The following is a 21,513-nucleotide window of genomic DNA, read 5'->3' as shown; positions in this document are numbered from 1 at the left end:
AATAAATTCGAACTAGGTATTGTGGGAAGTCTGTTCCTATTGGATGGAGAAGTTTGGTCACACCCTGAAGAACTTGTATGAAAGCAGGAGTAGAGAAACCAAAAAAGGATTTAGAGGTTGGGGCAAAGTGGAAGGAGTGGAGATTTTCAGAGCTGAGTAGTAAAGAATCTGTAGCCTAGGGACAGTCAACAGAAGGAGAAAGAGAAAGCCCAACTGGGCTTTTGCAGTGAAGGGAGAAATCTAGGAGGATCTTCAACCCTTTAGGCATCTTGGAGTAGAAGACTTCTGATACCAGTAGTACCACCTCCTCTAGGAATGAGAGAAGTTCCCAGAAAAGGTCTGCTCTTTCCATAACTTCTCTTTCCTCCAAGTGAGTGCCTATTAACATTTGCAATAGTCTTTACTTCTTTATCCTAACATTTCTGGTATCTTGAACTTTTCATTAACTATGTAGAGGTCAGGGGTTAGCCAGAGAGAATGTAAATGTAAATTAAGGTAGAGAAGTAAACTTTTCCCAAATATTAAGCATGTTCCTAACTGGGTACTCAAAGTGGCTGTTGTGACATTTCTAACTTTTCATTTAATATTAATTCTCTTAAGTAGTATAGAAGGGAATATGAAATTAAGGAAAGATTGCACTTTTCCTAGGCTTAAAACGAGTGAATGAAGATTTTACAGTATGATCCTAATTCAAGAAGCTCCTATTTAGTGTGAGGATCTGTGTTGGGTAATGGGAAGAGCAAAGACAAAAACTAAGAAGTACTTGCACTTGTGAAGCTTTGTCTTTAACTGGGCATCAGATCTGCTTAAATATTTTAGGCTTTGGAGAAAAAATCAGGGTAGTGATATTTTGGATAGAGGTAGGGAAGCTGGGAGTGAGGTCTTCAGAGAGAAGACAAGGCAATTTTTTGGTGTACTAAGTTTGAGGGAGCTGCAGGAGTTTTGTAAATAGCAGAAAGTATAGGATTGGATTGTGGGAAAAATAAATAGCAAATCATCATTGGCATTCTTGGGAAATTTACAGAAAAGGCAATTGGTGACCATCTGACTTCACTAGAAAGTCTTTACTCCTTCAAGCTAGGTGTCCTTTTAGTTTTTTTTTTAACCCTTTGGTCATAATGGAGAGTCTAAAACATAAAAGCATCTAGGGCTAGGCAATTGAGATTAAGTGCTGGGGGCCACATAGCTAGGAGCTATCTGAGGTCAAATTTGAACCCAGGACCTCCCATCTATAGGCCTGGTGCTCTTATCTACTGTGCTACCTAGTTGTGCCTGTCGTTTTAGTCCTTTTTTTTTTAACTCTTACTTTCCCGTCTTAGAATCAATACTGTGTATTGGTTCCAAGGCAAAAGATTGGCAAGGGCTAGGTAAGGGTTAAGTGACTTGCCCAGGGTCTCATAGCAAAGAAGTATCTGAGGCCAGATTTGAACTGTCTTTTAATCTTAACGCCTTTAGCAAGGGATGGAATATTAAGCAATGAGTTGAAATACCAACTTCCTCTCTTCCCACTGGCACCTTGGTTTCTCTTCAGTCTTGTGTTATGGATAAGAGCTTGTGATGCTCCCTGAGGTCTCTAGTAAACTAATAGAGGAAATGAAATTCAATTGAAATGGTTATAGTGTTGTGGGGTGCAGAGGTGTATCCCTGGGGTTCGGGAAGGATACCTTTTGCAAGAATGCTAGACTCTGAAACTTTAACTTAAAAGTAAAGAGAGATTTATTAGTAATGTTGAATTTTTGGCAAGCAAGACAGCATGAGTGGGAGTTTGCTCCCAGAATGCCTCAGTTCTGGGGTTTTTATATTCTTTTACACCAATGAGGACTTGACTCTGGGGCAAGGGGTTGGGAAGGAGATTTGCCTGAAGGCATAGGGGTGGTTCTCATGATTTGGAGGACAGATGGATGAGGTATGTCTTTTTGTCCATCTCAAATCTATGGGACAATCTAAGGATGATACTCTCAAGGTAAGATGTTTTGGGTTGTGAGTCGGGGTGTAAGGGAGCAAAGGAGTTTCCCTGATAATTGTCTGAGTTTCTGGGGATACAATGTCCATGACAATGGGACCAAGTCCTCTACTGAAATATCTTCTAGAGTTATCTAGAATTCTCTTTGGGTCATGGATGCCAAAGCCAGTGGCTTTTGGTTTGATACGAGAGAAGGAATAGGGGAAAAATACTTTTTGACTGGGCACTTTTTTGGTTTTTGGACCTCTCTTCTTTATTTCAATGGGATGATCCTCAGGGACCAGACTGCTTCTCTTTGTCATTCTCTTTATAGGAACATGGAAATCTGGAAATGCCCAGTTTTATTTAGTTGGGAGGTAGAAACTCCAGGTTTTGACCATGTCACAGGAGAGGTTTCCCCCTGAGGGAAGGTCCCACTTCACCAGACAATAAACATCCACTTCAGGTGGGAGACGGTCAGAAGTCAAGTAGCTCTTTTTGCCTCCAGAAGCCTTTCCCAGTATATCACACCCTCCTTATGGAGGATCAAACTCAGGACCTTCTGCTTGTGAGACTGACTACCTACTGCGCCAAAGCTGAAGGGGATGTCTATTTGTCTGGTGAAGTGGGACCTTCCCTCAAGGGGAAACTTCTCCATTGACACAGTCAAAATCTGGGGTTTCTACCCTCAAACTAAATAAACTGGGGATTTCTAGATTTCCATGTTGACAATGTAGAAATCACATAGTTACTTTCTTGAATTTCAACTATATTCAATTCTTTTTCCTCCCATTTTATTTTTCTCTCATCCCCATCCCACCTAATTTAGAAGGAAAAAAAAAAGAAAACCCTTGTTAAGAAATACATGTATCAAGGAAAATAAATTATATAATCCCATCAAAATATGTTTACCCAATTCTACATCTGCAATCTGTCATCTCCATCAAGGAGTGAGTATCATAGATTCATCATCAGTGATCCACCTTTCCTTTATCAAGGCGAATTCCTCTTCATGTCTTGTCTTCTTTGGGAGATTGCTTCCTTTATCATACCTATTCTCTCACTTATTTTACTGTTCACTGGCTGCTTCCCTATTGCCAAATATGCCCAGGTCTCCTCATCCTCAAACCTTCACTTAATCTATCCTTGCTAGCTATTATCCTATATCTTTTCTCCCTCTTGTGACTAAACTCCTTGAAGACATTCTATAATCCCCTCCATTTATTTTCTCTAATTCCTTAACTGTACAATCTTCTGACCTCAATTCAATTGAAACTGTTTACTCCAAAGCTACCAGTGATTTCTTAATGTCCCAAAACAATGAACTTTTCTCATCCTTCCTGACCTCTCAGTAGCCTTTTGCCCTGTTGATCATCCTCTTCTCCTTGATATTCTGTTCTCTAGGTTTTTATGATCCTTTTCTCTCTCTTGGTTTTCCTCTTACTTACCTGACCACTACTTCTTAGTTAAGATTGTCATCTAGGTCATGCCTGTTAACCCTGAGAATCTTCCAAGGTTCTATCCTTGGATCTTCTTTTCTCCCTCCCTACTGTTCACTTGGGGATCTTATCAGCTCCCATGGATTCAGCTACCATTTCTATGCAAATGTTTGTTAGATTTCTTTGTCCCACCTTAACTCTTTTTTGATCTCCAGACTAATATCTTTATTTTCCTGGACATTTCAGAATAGATATCTTACAGACATCTTCACCTCTTTATGTCTAAAACTGAAGTCATGACTTTACTGCTTTCCCACCTAAAAAAGAGAAAAATCTTCCCTCTTGCTCACTATTCTATTACTATAAATGGTATTGTCACTTTCAGGGGCAGCTAGGTGGCACAGTGGAGAGTGACAGGCCTGAAGTTAGGAAGACTCATCTTCCTGAGTTCACATCTGACCTCAGAAACTTACTAGTTGTGTCACCCTGGGCGAGACCCTTAATTCTTTTTCCCACAGTTCCTATTTCTGTAAAATGAGCTGGAGAAGGAAATGGCAAGCCATTCCATTGTCTTTGTCAAGAAAACTGCAAATAGGGACATGGAAGAGTGGGGCACATGTTCCCAGACCCCTACCTTCTTAACCTAGGCATCATCCTAAACTCATTCCTACTTCCCATATCCAATCTGTTGCCATGGTCTATTCTTTGTACCTCCATAGCATCTCTTCCATATAATCCCTTTTCTTCTCTCACACTGTCAGAATCCTGGTGCAGGCTGGACTCTGGTTGGTCTCCCATTCCAATCCATCCTCCATTTAGTTGTCAAATTAATCTTCCTAAAGTTCAAGTTGACCATGCCAGACCTTTATTCAGTAAACTCTAGGGACTTGCTATTGCTTCTGAAATAAAATATAAAACTCTGTCTTATAAAGTCTTCCATAACCTGATCTTTTCCTGCCTTTCTAGTCTTCTTACACAAGATACTCTCACTCCCTTCACTATTGAAGCTATGTTTTCACTGATTGTCCTCATGCCTGGACTGCTCTCCCCCACCTCCACCTCTAGCTTCTCTGACTTCCTTCAATTCTTAGCTGAAGTCCTACCTTCTTTTCCTTATCTCCACTCCCACCCTTAATGCTGGTGCCTTTTCTTTTCCCAATTTCTTCTTTGTACTCAGTTGTTTACATTATACTAGATGCTTCTTGAGTAGGGACTATTTTTTTTTTTGCCTTTCTTGTTCTCCTCAGGGCTTAGAAATTCTGATGAATTCTCTTCTGTATGTATTTATTATGGGCTTTCTTATATACCAGCATCAGAAGCAGTCTACAGTTCAAAAGTCCCTTTGCCTCTTAGTGTTCTAGGCAAGTGTATTGGTAGGAGAAGTTTCTTCATTGGGAGTGCCTTTTGCCAGTGAAATTCCTGATCCAGCCCCATCTCATGTGTGCTAAGTGATGGAAAAATCTTGTTTTTTTTTTATGTTTCTATTTTCCTTCCTATACTTAGGTAGTGCAAGCATTATCATCCTTATTTTAAGATAAAGACATTGAGGCTCTGATTTGGTTATGATCATCCAGTTGGTGTTAGTTGGGATTTGAAGCCAGTTTTCTATTTACTATGACCTGCTGCCTCTTAACCTTAGTTAGGCACACTTCACTTTTCTATACTTAGTTTGTGTTATGATTATTCAAAAAATATTCTTTGAGCATGAGCTGTATATAAGATACTCTGCTTAGACATGTGTGTGTATGTATGTATGGGGAAAGGGGAGGAGATAGAAAAATGTACAAGTTTCTTGCCCTTAAAGGAATTTACAGTCTCAGATTGTTCTCATCCTTTCTTGTCTCGTAGATTGTCCTTGTCCTTTGTTGCCCATTTATATCTTTTTATTTCAGTGTCTTTTGACCCGGTATGCTTGTTTTTGCTCCCTAAGGCTCATAGATCATGGAAGGCAAGTCATGTGCTTCATAAAACTGACTTTGGATGGGTACCTCTTTTTCTCCTTCCATTTTGGCACACCATAGGTACTTAACAAATGTTGATTGATTGATTGTTGAAAGGACTGAGGTTTATGGGTAATGGGCTGGCCAGAGGCCATGATGTTTTATTGGAAATGTATAAAGCTGCTTCTTTTGAGTTCTTTCGTGTTCTTTTTGTTCCCTCCCCTCAGCAGCATCCGAGAATCAATTATATTCATTTCACTTAACTGCAATCAGCGATGTGGATGGTGACGATAAAACAAACCACAGAACAATAAAATATTAGTTTGTCTATTATCTACACCTCATTGGCATCCTTAATTTAAAATAAAAATTTTCTGTCTCTGTCCTCCAGATAGAGACCAGCCCTCCTCCCTTTACTGCCGCACAAAGGTTCATTAAGCTCTAAGTTAGGTGAACCAATTTTCAAAGTGAGAATGAATTCATGCCTCTAGTGAAGGCCTGGAGCCCTCTAGTGGATGGGGAGAAAGCATCACTGATTAAAAAGAATTTTATCCAGTGAATCAAGTCCGGTAAACAAGTATTTAGTAACCAGCTACCTTGTGCCATGCACTGTGCTGAGTATTGGGGATGCAGTGAAAGTCAAAAGCAGTCTCTGCCCTCAAGGAGTGCACAATGTAATGATGAAAAACTGAACAATGAGGAGTCCTGAAAGCTAGCGTTCAGATCCCACCTCTGACACTAGCTGGGTAAGTCAACTCCATTTTTTTTCAGCCTCTTTGTTTCCTTCTGTGTAAAAAGAACATAATAATACCTTCAATACTCACCTCATGGATTTGTGAAGTTCAAATGATGTAATGCTCATAAAAATATACATTTCTATTAATCATTATGGACCTTAAAATTATTAGAAAGATCCTTACACATTCCTTCATTTATTGGAGAAATATTTTTTGATAATTTTTTTTGGGGGGGTCTGAACCTATGATTGTGTCCATGGGGGAGCTCCCAGTATGAGCTCTCTTCAGGGGAGAATAACTTCTATGTAATTTATAATTTTAGGGAGTTATTTGGGGCATCTTTCATTCCAAAGTGGGCTGTGTCTCTACTAGTTGCTGTCTCCAATTCACTAGACGAGGTTTGCCCCCTATTGATAATCCTTGACATTTATATGGTTTGAACAGCATGGTGTCAAGCAGAGAACAGGCCTTGATGCTCTGAAAAGTCCCACCTCGGGTACACACTGGCTGTGTGCTCTTTTGTGCTCTCTATGTCCTGAGCCATTACTTCTGAAAGAACAAGATCGGCATTAGCTGTTATCAATGAGGGGCTTCCTGGCATGGTGGATGGGAGATAGGGGATGGGGGATAGATAGCTGGATTTAAGTCCCACCACTGGCACTCTAGGCAGCTCTCTAAATGACATGGATGTTGCTTGTCTGCCTGAAGAGAGTTTGCATCCTGGGAGCTCCCCACTCACACACACACACACACACACACACACACACAAATCACAGGTTCCCACCCGACCCTTTGTTATCATATTGTTATCAATAAATGTTTCTTCAATAAATGAAGTTATGAGGGGCAAGAAGGTAGCACAAATGGATAGAGCACAAAGTCTGGCATTGGGAGGACCTTGATTCAAATTTTGCCTTAGACAGTTCCTGGCTGTGCCGCCCGGTAAGTCATTCCCCCCCCCCCCCCCTTTTACTTAGCCCTTGCCCCTCTGGAAGGGATAGGGATTTATTTAAAGTAAATAAATGAATAATAAACGAAGGAAGGAATGTGAGAGGTTCCTTCCAAAGCCTTAAGATACTTTAGAAAAGTACATTTCTTTATGGGCGTGACCTCATTTGGGCCTCCCACCCCAAGAGGTGAGCACTGAGGGTGTTTGTCACAGCCTTCATTTTACACTTAAGAAAAACTGAGCCGGTGAGAAGTTGGCCGAGTTGTCTGTGGTCACACAGCTAGTATGTGTCAGGGGTGGAATTTGAACTGGCTTCCATTTAATATGGCAATTAACTTAAATACTTCCACATCCTGTTTTGCTCTCAGTTAATTAGCCTGTGTGCTGCTGGCTGCCCCCCCCCCCCCCCCCCCCCCGATCTTATGCTGGTAAAGCGCTTTGGGATCCTCAGCTGTAAGTGATGGCAGCACCCACCTTGGTGATGCTAACGCTTGCTTGACTGCTGGGTCACAGTGTCCCCTCCCCTACCTGGCAGAGAAAGCTAGAACTGGGGATTCCTAAGCTGATGCAATCGCTGCTCAGCTGGGGCAGAGGGCCCAGCTGTGGAAGCCTGGATGGGGGAGGGATGGGGAGCTTTTCAGGGGGCACTTCTAGAAGCCTTTGTGTACAGACAGGTTGGATTCCTCCCGGCATCGTGTCTCCCTTCCTAGTGTCCTGAGTTCCAGCAAAACATTCCCTCTGCTTTCACTCCCACCTAGTCTGCTTTGGGTCAGAGCTACCTCCTCTGCCCACCCCAGAGGATGTGGGCTTTGTGCCCATCAAGACAAGAGTAGAAGGGAGGGAATAATGAACCCTTCAGTTCACCTGGGAGAAGGGGGTAATGCTGAGAGACAAGAGACACACAGAAAGAGACTGAAACAAAGAGACAGGCAGAGAGAGAGAGACACTAAATGGAGGGTGACTAGCTGGGGAAGAGAATTTTTACTGACTGGAATAACCAGCTCTTGACAAGGAGCTGAGCTCACAAAAACCACTTTGATCCTCCCAGCTTCCAACCCCTCTTTTTCCTTAACTATGGCAGACCCTTAATGTCCTCTCTTGACACCCATACTTCTATTCTCACAATACCCCAAACTCTCAAGTCAGCTCTTTAGTAGTTTATCTATAATAAAGAATTCAACAACCATTTATTAAATCCCTACTAGGAGCAAGGTGGGGCAGCTTGTTTTCAGTAGATAGGGCTCAGCTCCTGGAGTCAGGAAGACCTGAGTTCAAATGTGAACTCATACTAGGTAGCTGCGTGACCTTGGAGGAGTCACTTCACTCTTGTTTGTCTCAGTTTCTCATCTATCAAATGTGCTAGAGAAGAAATTGCAAACCACTCCAGTATCTTTGCCAAGAAAACCCCAAATGGGGTCACTGAAGAACTGTACACCACTGAAATGACTGAACAAAAGGGGAAATCCATTTGGGTCCTCTTGGGCACTGCTGCACTCCTTCCATCTCCCCATCAAAACCATTAGGGTCTCCCAAGGCTACTCTGATCCAGAGAGGGCCTAGGGACTAGGGGGAAGCACCTAAGCCTGGCTTTGAAGTTGAAAGAGAAAGGCAGAAAGTTAGGATTCTAGGCAAATGTCCCAGTAAGGCACACAGCTTTTGTTCTTTGGGCAATGGTCCTCATGGCAAGAAGGGATTGACCTTTTTAGTTTGGACACAGCAGAATTTGTTGGCAGATTCCAGAAGTAGGGGTTAGAGTGGGAAGGAGGAGAGGAGAGAGAATTATTAGATAGATGATAAGGTAATGGAAAATGATAGAGAAGCAAGTCTTGATAGATGGAGAGGAGGGGGAAAAGTCAGAAAACTGAGAAGATGCAGTGTAAGCTGGTGAACATGGTTCAGGGAGGAATTTGGTAAAGGGTTTCAGGAAAGAGTGAAAAAGATGGACACAGACAAAAGAGGAAAAACTATGGGAAAAGGTGAGAGCTTTGAACTAAATAATAGAGAGGAACAAGGAATATCAGGTTATCGAAATTAAAACTAAAATGCAAAAACCCAGGTAATAATTCAACATATCAATAAGGAACAAGATTCTGTGAACAACAGTCAAGCTAGTCAAATAACAAGCCCGTTTGAAATCCCATAAAAATGAGAAAGAAAGGAAAATAAGAATAGGGATAGAGAGGGAGAAAGAGTTTCAAGGAGGTGGAAAGGACCGTTTTTTGGAGTAAAAATTTTTGGAATAAAAATCCCTATTCTGATTCCTGGGATCCAACTTGAGTTTCCATAAAAACCCTCCATGGAACCTTGGCTTATGTGACACCTCCAGGATCACATTTGTTCTCGGTCTCATTTTCATTATGTATAAAATGAGAATAATAGCTTCAGTCTCTCATTAGTGGAAGAAGGGAAGGAAGACATCAAAACCTTTCCTTGGGAACAACAACAATAAATACATATGAGAAAAAGCCTTGGAGTTGGGAAGAAACTGTATTCCAATCCTGCTTTTGACATGTCAGTTCTGTGAATGTGGGCAAACCTTAGTGCTCCCAAGTAAATTTCTAAGACTCAGTTCCCAAAGAATTGTCCCTCTGATTCAGTGCAGAAGAGATCACATGTCTATCTTGTGTGTATGTGTTTGTATTTCAACTAGCATGCTAAGTGCTTTACAGATATCTCATTTGAGACTCACAACTATTATCACCATTTTACAGTTGAGGAAACTGAAGAAGACAGGTTAAGTCATACCCAGAGTCACATATTTAGTGTCTGAATTTGAACTTGGATCTTCCTGATTCTAGTCTCCTTATGGATCCTCTTGTCAATTTCTCCCTCATCTCTCTCCTCCTCCAATACACATATATACATCACGAGCTATCCATACTTGTTCACTCTGGGTGACTCTTGTTCATATTCTTTTGTGGGTTTTGACCTGGAAGCAGTTTGGAAGTCTTTCTCATTTCTTTTGTCATGGAGAAGGTACAGTGGAGCATTCTGGCTATTTACCCAATATTCTTCACTTCTGTCATGTCACTGACCTATCCTTTCTATTATACAATTCCTTTATAACTTCCTTGACTCCTTTTTCTTTTAAGTTCCTCATTGGCTCTGTTGCAGCCATCTCACACCCATCATACACCTTTCCATGGCCTTCTGTGTGATTTTAAAAATTTTATGGAGACTATTGTATTCTATATAACTTCATGGTTATAGAGTAAGACCAATAGAATGTTGGCATTATAAAGATGCGCTTTGGATCTCCATAGAATTTTCCAAAGTCAATCCAGCTCACTTCTATTCAACTCTGGGTCCAATTTGTCCATTTGTATTACCTGTCTCAGTTATAAAGGCTGATAAACAAACTATAGTTTGTCCATTCAAGTGCATAGAATTTGAGCAAAAGATGTTCTTCATCTACTTAGTTAATAGGCATTATTCATCCACTTGATCTTTCCTGTATAGATAGTTAGCTCAAACTCTAGAATGATTACAGAACTCTTCTAGGAAGTTATGCAATGTTATAGGGTTTGATGCAATCAGCATAATATCATCCATAAGTGATTCTTCAACTTTTACTCTGTTCTGAATCTCTTCCATCACAGTAGCAAGCATACTTTAATATGCCCTTGTTTTATGCCTCATCTGATATTTATAGTCAGAGATGATTTATATTATTGTATCTTTCCAGGAATATGGAATGATTTTAACACATGGTTGGGAGATACTTTGTTGAAAAACAGCCTATAAGGTACTATTTTATTCTGCATTAAATACTTTTTCATAATCAACAAAAAAGAAACATGATGGGATATAGTATTCTGTACATCTTTTAGTAAATTGTAAAATAGTAAAAATGTGATCCATTGTTGAATTTTGTTTGTGAGAGCTTGCTTGTTCCACTAAGGCTGCCTTTGATATTGTGGATTATTCTCATAAAAGATTTTTTATAAATTAGTGATTATTAGGTTTGTGATATAGATGGATGATAGTTATTGATATTTTCTTGGTTGATTTCTTTGGAATTACTAGGGTCTGAGATATTCCCCACACTTTTAGTATCTTATTTAGATACCTTATATGTTGATTCCTTTACAACCCCCACAACAGTATCACCTCCAGCACAGATATTCTTTATGCACATTTAATCCAATCTAGTTACTTTTGTTCTCTTCCTCATCTGGGACTTTGATGTTAGGATTCAATATCCTGTCCTTGATGGAGAAAACAATTTGTTGCAATAATTTTTGTACATCTTTGCTTTTCTTCCCCTCCTCCTGGTCCTCCTCTTCTTTCTTCTCTTCCTTTCCCTCCTCCTTCTATTTTAGACCTTAAATACTTTTGAGATGACTTTGCTTAGCTGAAACCTCACTAAACCTTTAAATTGTTTTTACCACTCCATTTGCTTTTCTCTACTATATGGGATAATATTGCTCATAATCAGCCAACATCCTTCTTAGTAAGATATTTTACAAATGAATTTATTTGCTAACTCTGTTGTCACCAATGGAGAGAGCCATCTCCTTTCATTGACAACTAAGTCAATAGTCTTGTTGACTAAGGTTGTTTTTGAGTTCCTTGTTGTAATTAATTTATATCAGCTAGGTTTGTTTATAAAATTATTAAAATTGGTGTCATTGTCATTTCTAGTGCCTGTTTCCCATATTTTATTTTCAGCTGTTTAAATTGTTCAACACTAAATTATTTCAGTGGTATAATAGTTCTTTTTTCTCATCATTTTTTCTTCTTGCTTTTTATTAATTCTAGTCTTAGCTCTGACAAGTTGATGGTTTGGCTTGTACACAGACAGCTGATTCAAGGATACTAACACATCAATAACAAGTCTTTTCTTGTCTATCAAATAAAATCTATATCATTTTTTATTCTGTATGTATATGTATGTGTTGGGAGATGAGGTAGTAGGCGGTGTGGATCTATGATTTCATCTGTTCAAGGTAATTCTTTGTGTGGAATCTCTTTCTATTAAGCTAGAGCTACAACTTTTCCAGGGTAAACTGATAGGTTACTGATAGTCTTGGAGCAGTGATCCACAAAGGGTGTGTCACTTCACTAGGTACTTGTGAAACTTCTTCCCACACCCTGAGAGTCCCAACCCCAGCTAAAGTTTATAGCCTGACTGTTCTTCCAGGTTGGAAATGAGAAGGTCACAATAGCAGCTTGATCTTCTGAATGGCAAAGTTGCCTCCTGCTGGGGAAGTTCCTTAGGGGGCAGCAAAAGGAAAGGAGGTGGTATAGGAATTCTGAGACCGAGGTAATGGATCTAGAGGTCCAACTACTGAGGAATTTTTGCTAACTTAAAATATTCAGTGTGCCTCAACTTTTCACAACTACTATATGTGCTCTACTTGCTGAGCAAAAGAGAAAAATAGGTTTGACAATCTCCATCTTTAACTACTTGCTTCTTATTCTGAGTGATGAAGTGATTTTGCCTATCCTTGATTATATAGCCAGTATACGTCAGACACAGGACTTGAACCTTGATCTTCATGATTCCTAGGCCTTCTTTCCAGGGAGGCAGCTAGGTGGCACTGGGCTAGAAGTAAAGAAGATCTTAGGGCAAATGTGATCTCAGACACTTACTATCTTGGGCAAGGCAGTTCACCTCTGCCTCAGTTTCCTCAATTGTAAAATGGAGATTATAATAGCATTTACTTTCCAGGGTTGTGGTGAAGTCAAATGATACAATATTTGTTTGAAGTGTTTAGCACAGTGCCTGGCACATAGTAGGCACTTAATGAAAGCTTATTCTCTTCCCCCTCTATTCACAAAACATTTTTTCTCACATTCAATTAAATCAATTCAGAATATGTTTATTAAATGTCTACTATGTGCCTGGCAATGTGCTGTTAGGTACTAGAGATACAAAGACAAAACTGAAACAGTCCTTTCTTCAGGAACTCACATTTTACTGGGGAGCAGGGGGTGGGAGTGAGGTCACATGTACCTAGATAAGTAAAAGCAAAATAAATATAAAATAATTTTGGGTATGTGTATGAACCTAAGAACTAAAAAAGGAAAGGTTTCTTGTAAGATGTACTACTTAAGCTAAGCCTTAAAAGGAACTGGGGATTTTTCAAAGTAGAGGTGGGGGGGAGGGAGAGCATGGCATGGGACAGGGATAGGCCTGGAGACTGGAATGCTGTTCACAACTTCTTATACACACACAAGCATGCATACATATGTATATGTACACACACACACACATATATACATACACACAAATACACATGTTTATGTGTGTATTTTTATAATACAAAAATAGCCTCATGATAGTCATTTAAGGACCCCAAATAAAGTTCAGATAAGCATACACATCTTTCTTTTCAAGACCCAGAATACTATTGTGCCTGCTTGAGTAGCAAACACAATCTATGTTATGTTCCAGTAGGAGTTCTTAACTTGAGGTCCATAGATAGATTTCAGTGTCTGTGAACTTGGCTGAGAAAAACATTTACATATTTTTTTATTCACCTCTAACTGCAATTTAGCATTTTCTTCAGTTATGTAGGCAACAAACATTATCATGAGAAGGCTTCGCCATATTGGTAAAGACCATAAAAAGGTTAAGCATTCCTGTGAGAGAGAGATCTCAGAGAGGGGGATAGGGAGGGGAGAGAGAGAGAGAAGCAAAATTATCTTTACTCGTTCCTTAACAAAAACCCCTGTGCTTATGCTGGGTTCACAATAGTGGATCAAAAGTCATCATGTACCACTTTCTATCATAAGCTGGGCTTTTAGGCATCCTTAGAACCCAAGGTAATTCTAGGGTAGCTCTAGTCACCCAGGAATTTTAAAAAGATTTTATTTTCCCATTTTCATGTAACAACTATTTTCCACATGTTTTCTGCAGTTATAAGATCCAAATTGCCTCCCTCTATTTTCTCCTCCCTCCTAGACATGGTAAGCAATTTGATCTGGGTTATATATGTTTTTTGTGTAAAATATATTTCCATATTGTTCATCGTTGTAAGAGAATACTCATAAAAATCCCAAATCCCAAAACAAAAAACATTAATAAAATGAAAAATTGTATACTTTGATCTGCATTTCAACTTTTAACAGTTCTTTTATCTGGAGGTGGATAGCATTCTTTGTCATAAGTCCTTTAGAATTTTCTTAGATTATTGTATTGCTGAGAGTAGCTAAGACTTTTCATAGTTGATCATGCAATTTTGCTGATACTGTGTACAGTGTTTTCCTGGTTCTGCTTATTTCATTCTGCATCAGTTCTGAAATCATCCTGTTCATAATTTCTTACAGCACAATATTATTCCATCACCATCACATACTATAATTTCCCCATTCGCCAATTGATGGGCATCCCCTCAGTTTCCAATTCTTTGCCATCACAAAAAAGAATCATTATAAATATTTTTGTATAAGTAGGTCTTTTCCTCTTTTTATTTCTTTGAGATACAGACCTAGTAGTAGTATTACTGGATCAAAGGGTATGCACTGTTTTATAGCCCTTTGGGAATAGCTCCAAATTGCCCTCCACAACTTTACCAGCAATGCAATAGTGTCCCAATTTTGCCATACCCATATGGGCCTTTTGTGAGGCAATGATGGTTAAACATCACCTTGAGTTTGGCTGTATTCAGGAAGGAACATCTAAAGCATTGGACTCCCATCTTAAGGATATTTAATTTTTGAAATCAAAGTTCTCCCTATAGATTTGGACACTTTAATTTCAAGTCTTTTCCTTTCCACTGGTACCTTCCTTGTAGCCTAAATGCCCCCAATTTTCTTATCCTTAAAACACCAAATCCCTCCCTCCCACCCCTCATTAACTTCTTTTAAGCTATGTTTTTCCATCTTTTGCTTTTTTAATTGAATGCCTACAAGGAGCTGTCTACACTGTATCAAGGGTCATTCTTTACCCATCCTACTGTAGACCATGCTAAGAGCTGTTCTGCTTTTGAAGTCTGCTTCTGGCTCTGGTGGCACAGCAATGAAAGAATATTATATTTTATTATGATATGGTTAAGACAAATTAACAAAAAACACCCTGAGATCTTTCTTGGTCTTTTCCTCATTTCTCCTCTTTCCCTCACTACCCCCCCCCCCCCAAAGAATTGAAAAAATCCATTTGTCTCTCTTTGGCTGTGGCTCTTCTGTGTGACAAATTGTACACTCTGACTTTAGATGAAAGGGAATGGGGAATATGTTAGACTTGTCTCCATCTTCCATGACTCCTCATTTGGGACTCAACTAGACAAGCTTCTGTGTCTGTCCCAGGCTGTCTCCTGCTTTGAATTTTTTTCCCCCTTGAGTAGATAACTGAATATGCTTCTTAGGGTGGATGTATCTCTGCTGGGAAGCCAATTTTATCGGGGCGTGTTCCAAAAAGGTCTGAGGTCTAATGAGAGGAGTTTGAAGTCTTGCAAGATGCAGTAGCAGCGAGTGGCCTTTGGAAGTTCAGAGGGGATTTGGATTTGGATCGGAGTGATAGAACAGAGCTGAAGTGAAATGTAAAATGCCTAATTAGCAGTGCCAATCAGTCAGTCAATCAACATTTATTAAGTGCCTACAAGATGGCCTGTATTATGCTAAGTACTGGGGTAACAAGAAAGGCAAAAGATGGCCCTTGCCCTAGAAGAGCTTACAAAATGCCACAGATTGCTTTCTGTATCATTCTCCCAGCTGATTATAACTGGAGCTCTGTTCCCGAGTTCTGTTACTATGCACTTATGAATATGCTATGTTTAACATTCCTTTTGTGAGTAGAATTAATTACCTGTCTCATATCTGATTCATATTGTACATTGCATACTTTTAATTTTTTAGCTGACCCTTTTTAAGGAAACTCTAGATGTATGAGCTATAACTTAAGCCTTAAGCAATTTTTCCCCTGGGGGGGTCTGGGTGGAGGACTTAATGAGCCAGTAAATGTGAGAACAGGGAATGGAGCTCGAGCTCCTCTCTCATTAGAGGTCAGGTTTCCCAGAACTGAATCTGTTAAGAACTGCCTATCTAGGTACATAAGGAGTGGCATGGTACCCCAGCCTCTAAGGGCCCAGCAGCAGTTTCTCAAGGTTAGAATTCATTCCCTCCAGTTCCTTTATTCCTTTTCCTTCATTCCTTAACCCCTTGTAATCTGGCTTTCTAGTTTATCACTCAACTGAAACTGGTCTCTCTAAAATCATCAATGATTGATCTCTCAAAGCCAATAATGTTTTCTTTTTTTAAAATGAATCTTTACTTTCTAAAATGAATAAGGAAATAGGTATTGAATGATAATACATGTAAAACCCAGTAGAATTGCTTGTCAACTCCTGGAGGGGGGAGAGAAGAGGAGAGGGAGATAACATGAATCTTGTAACCATGGAAAAAACTTTAAAATTAAATTAAAAATAAAATAAAGTAAAAACATCTTTGCTTTCTTTCTTAGAATTGATATCAAGTATCAGTTTTAAGGAGGAAGAGCCAGGTGGTTGGGGAGGGAGTTAATTGACTTGCCTATGGTCACACAGCTAGGAAGTATCTGAAGCCAAATTTGAACCCCAGTCCTTTCTATTCCAGGCCTGACTATCTGAGCCTCCTAGCTGCCCTGACAATAATCTTTTCTAAATTCTTTAAAGAAGAGAAAAATTCCAGCAGGGCCTCATTGGCTGTGGCTCTACTGTGTGACAAATTGTACCCTCTGGCTTTAGGTTCCAGTAAAGGGACCAGGAATAAGGGATACTTGTTTCTCCAACCATCCATCACTCATTTGAGACTCAACTAGACAAATTTGAATCTCTTTGACTTCTCTGAGCTGATTGAAGTGACATGATTAACCACCACCTTGTTTTGGGTACTCTCTCCTTCCTGGGTTTCATGATGCTGGTCCCCTTTTATATCTGGATGTTTCTTCTCAGTGTACTTTATTAGATTATCATCCATATATCAGCTTCTATGTATAAACATAAAGACAGCCCCTGGGTCTGACTTAGACTCAATTCTCTTCTCTCTATACTTTCTTTCATGGTCATCTCATAGCACCCATAGATTCAAGCTATCATCTTTATTCCAATGACTCAGCTCCACATATTCAGTTTTAGTCTCTCTCCTGAGCTACCGCTGTCTATTAGATATTTCTAATCGATTGTTCTATAGACATCTCAAACTCATCCCAAACATGTTCTATCTCTACCCCAACCCCTGACCCCATTCTTTCTTATTCTGAATTTTTATATTTCTATTGAGGGCATGACTTTCTGCAGGAAACTTTTCCTTGATTCCCCCACTGCTAATATCCTCTCTCAAGAGATTATCTTTCATCTGCTCTGTATGTATCTTCTTTGGCAAGTTGTTTTCTCCATTAGAATGTAAGCTCTTTGAGGGCAGAAAATGTGTTTATGTCACAGTACTTAGCTTCTGTGCCTTGTACCCTTAATAAATGCTGGCCATTCTTCCAGGCATCCAAGTTTGAAGTCTTGGGAATTATCCATAACTTTTCCTTCTCCTTTATCTCCTATATCCAATATGGTGCCAAATTGAGACATTTCTACCTCCACTGTCTCTTTGTGGGCATCCCCTTCAGTCTCACTGAATTCATGGTACTCACAGAACTTCCACTCTTGTTCAGAACTTCATTTTCAGTCATCTTTTTGCCTCCAGCTTTTTCTCTCCCCAGTATTTTCCCCAACAACTGCCAAATGGATATCTGGACCTAAATCATAGATCTGATCATGATATGTCACTCAACTGTATAACAGGCTTTCAAATGCCTCCAACTTACTTAACATCCTACCTCCTTGCCTGGGAATATAAAGTCTTTTATAGTCTGATTCCTTATCTTTGCACGATTATTTTTTTAATATGAGTCTCTTTTGTCTTTATATCACATTTCCTATTGGTTTTTTACTTCTTCTGACCCAGAGAACCATTCCTTTTAACAAAGAAAAGGAGAAAAGCCCCTAACAAAACAAAACAATTCGGCAAAACTAACCAATACTTCCACCAAATCTGATATTATAAAGAGGTGACTAGGTGGTATAGCAGAGTGTTGGAACTGGAGTCAGGAAGATCCAAGTTCAAATCTGACCTCTCTTATTTGCTACCTGTGTGGCCTCGGTAAGTCACCAAACCTCTTGTTTGCTTCAGTTTCCTCAACTGTAAAACAGGGATAATAACTGTGCCTACCTTCCAGGGTGGGTGTGAAGATCAAATGACACTTGCAAAAGTGCTTAATATAGTACCTGGAATCTATTAACCATTTAAAGTCATTTTTCAGTAGTGTCCAACTCTTAGTGCCTCCATCTGGGTTTTCATGATGAGGATACTGGAGTGATTTGCCATCTCCTCCAGTTCATTTGACAGATGAGGAAACTGAGGTCAACAGGGCTAAATGATTTGCCCAGGGTCACAAAGCAAGGAAGTGTCTGAGGCCAGATTTTAAGTTATGTCTTCCTGACTCTAGACCCAGTGCTCTAGCCCCTGTGCCACATTGCTGACCTAGCTGGCACTTAGTAGTACCAGGCACTTAATAAATGTTCATTTGCTATATGCACACCTATGGTCCCTCACCTCTGAAAAGAATTCTCCTATCTTCCTTTGGGTCTAATCTTGGTTCTTCAAAGCATTCAGTTTTGATCTGTGGTTTTTCTTTTCATTTATATTACTGTAGTCATGGGTATACATTGCTTTCCTGGTTCTGCTTGCTTTCCTTTGTATCAGTCCATATTAGTCTTCCCAGGCTACTGTTTGCTTGGCATTTCCTTTTTTTTTGTAGGGCAATGATATTCCATTACATTCATGTCCCTCTTTCCAGGTTCATTCTATTTCCTATTTTCCATACTCTACATTTCAGTGCAGCTAGTCTACTTGTTATTATTACCCATACTTGACAATCCGTCTCCTTTATGCCTTTGTCCAGACTGTCCTCCTAGCCCTCAATAACTCCATCTTCACCTTGTAGAATTCCTAACTCCCTGCACGACCAAATTCAGGTGCCCTTCCCTAAAATGACTTCATTTTTATTTGGGATCTGTTTTATTTTTATTTACCTATGCTTCTATTATTTTTCCCCAAAAGAGGGAAGTTAGAGGCAGCTAGAAAGCCCAGGGGATGAAGCCTTGGATCTGAAGTCAGGAAGACCTGAGTTCATATTTGACATATAGTTGCATGGCCCCACGCAAGTCACTTAATGCCTATCTGCCTCCATTTCCTCATGAATAAAATGGGGATAATAATAGAGCCTACCTCTCAGGATTATTGTCAGGATCAAATGAGATAATGTTTGTAAAATACTTAGCATAGTGCTTGGCACATAGTGTGTACTTAATAAATATTTCCTTGTTAAATGATTTGAACCTCACTTAGTGAAGTTCATGGGGGTAGAGGAGCATTGGTCTCCAGGGAACCAAGATGGCTCTTAGTTTATGAGACTGGCCTGGAGTCTTGTTTGTGTACCTGATTGATGTTCTTCCAAATGGGCTTCCTTGATTTGAGGTTTCCTATATTGGAGTTCTCTTATTAATTAGTGGAGGGAGTAGTGTCATGATGTTATTATTTGAAAAAAATTTATTTAATTAATTGTTTTAGAATATTCCATGGTTACATGATTCGTGCTCTTTCTCTCCTTCTCCCCCCTCCCCTTCCCGTGGCCAACGAGCAATTCCACTGGGTTTTACATGTGTCTTTGATCAAGACCTATTTCTATATTATTAATATTTGCATTAGAGTGATCATTTTAGAGTCTACATCCCTAATCATATCCCCATCAACCCATGTCATCAAGCAGTTGTTTTTCTTCTGTTTCTTTTCCCACAGTTCTTCCTCTGGATGTGGATATGATTCTTTCTCATAAGTCCCTCAGAATCATCCTGGATCATTGCATTGCTACTAGTAGAGAAGTCCATTGCATTCGATTGTACCACAGGGTATCAGTCTCTGTGTACAATGTTCTCCTGGTTCTGCTCCTTTCACTCTGCATCAGTTCCTGGAGGTTGTTCCAGTTCACATGGAATTCCTCCACTTTATTATTCCTTTTAGCACAATAGTATTCCATCACCAACATATACCACAATTTGTTCAGCCATTCCCCAATTGAAGGGCATCCCCTCATTTTCCATTTTTTTTTGCCACCACAAATATTCTTGTACAAGTCTTTTTCCTTATTATCTCTTTGGGGTACAAACCCAGGAGTGCTATGGCTGGATCAAAGGGCAGACAGTCTTTTAGCACCCTTTGGGCATAGTTCCAAATTGCCCTCCAGAATGGTTGGATCAATTCACAACTCCACCAGCAATGCATTAATGTCCCAACTTTGTCACATCCCCTCCAGCATTCATTACTTTCCTTTGCTGTCATGTAGCTAATCTGCTAGATGTGAGGTGATACCTCAGAGTTGTTTTGATTTGCATTTCTCTGATTATAAGAGATTTAGAATACTTTTTCATGTGTAGTGCCCTGATATTATGCAGTCTTCTAGGATTGATTCTCTACATGCCCTTGATCTTTAGCTTAGGATTTTAGCTATTTAATTACACTCTGCTCTGAACAGTGAAGATTTAAGGCGGGCAGCTGGGTGGCTCAGTGAATTGAGAGCACCAGGCCTTGAGTCTGGAGGACCTGTGTTCAAATGTGAACTCAAGATACTTCCTAGCTGTGTGACCCTGGGCAAGTCCCTTAACCCCCGTTCACTGCCCAGCCCTTACTACTCTTCTGCCTTAGAACCAATACATAGTATTGATTCTAAGATGGAAGGTAAGGGTTAAAAAAAAAAAAAGATGTAAGGAAGGATGGGTTGTTGATTGGCCAGAAAATAGATAGGAGATGGAATAAAGGGTGCTAGAGGGGCAGGCCAATCTCTTGGAAATCCTAGATTCCGAGATTCATTAGATGCAGGAGGGCAAGGAAATTGAATGGATCAGATGTGAAGAGATGGAACTCCGGCTTAGTTATTTGTGGTATCCAATGGGGAGGTTGGCGTAAAGAGACCTGTGATTTCCACAGTGTGGGGAACTTCCAGAGTGAAAACTCTCCCCAATCCTATTGGCAATTCATCTGTAATTTACCATCTTGGAGAATTGTGTGGGGAACGAAGAGGTTAGGTTGGCCATTCTCACCCAGTGTGTGTCAGATGACAGGCTTGATCTCAGGTTTTCCTGCTTAGGAAGCCAAACTTTCTATCCAGCACACCAGACTGCCTTTCATGGAGAAGTTCTGGGGACTAGAAGGTGCTATTCTTGACACCTCTTGAGATACCCTGAGTCTGACTGGGCTGTCCCAGCTTCAGCCCATCCCCTGGCCCCTCCTCCCTGCCGGCCAGAGTCACACATGTGTTTTCCTGTTTTTCATTCCGGTCCCCCACCACCCCCAGCTTCTTAGCTTCTCAGAAGTTGAGACTGCTGCAGCTTTAGCCTTCTCCCCAACCTTGCTTTCCCAGCACCTGAACCCCATTCCCCCACCTGCTGCTTGAAGTTGTCGGTGGCCCCTTCTGCACCTGCCCAAGTGTCACAGGCCAGGTAAGAGGTGAGAGAGAAAGGGAAATGGGAGAGAGGGA

The 21,513-nt window shown here is 40.1% G+C and overlaps 1 protein-coding gene across 6 annotated transcripts in view; it reads left to right on the top strand.

The window, feature by feature from the left end:
• Positions 1–21,513, top strand: part of SLC7A7 (solute carrier family 7 member 7) — a 54,923-nt gene that overhangs the window by 8,307 nt on the left and 25,103 nt on the right. Inside the window, exon 1 of one of the 6 annotated variants that reach the window (XM_056810023.1) lies at positions 119–337. The exons of 2 other annotated variants lie outside the window; for them this stretch is intronic. The gene's annotated coding sequence lies outside the window, so the exon portion shown is untranslated. Of the gene's footprint in view, positions 1–118; positions 371–21,282; positions 21,483–21,513 lie in introns of those variants that run through there. 3 more of the 6 variants (XM_056810020.1, XM_056810019.1, XM_056810022.1) reach the window with 3 other exon arrangements.

Source organism: Monodelphis domestica, chromosome 1 (genome assembly GCF_027887165.1).
Source record: "Monodelphis domestica isolate mMonDom1 chromosome 1, mMonDom1.pri, whole genome shotgun sequence".
NCBI classification, from domain to species: domain Eukaryota; kingdom Metazoa; phylum Chordata; class Mammalia; order Didelphimorphia; family Didelphidae; genus Monodelphis; species Monodelphis domestica.
This window is presented reverse-complemented; position numbering and strand designations above follow the sequence as displayed.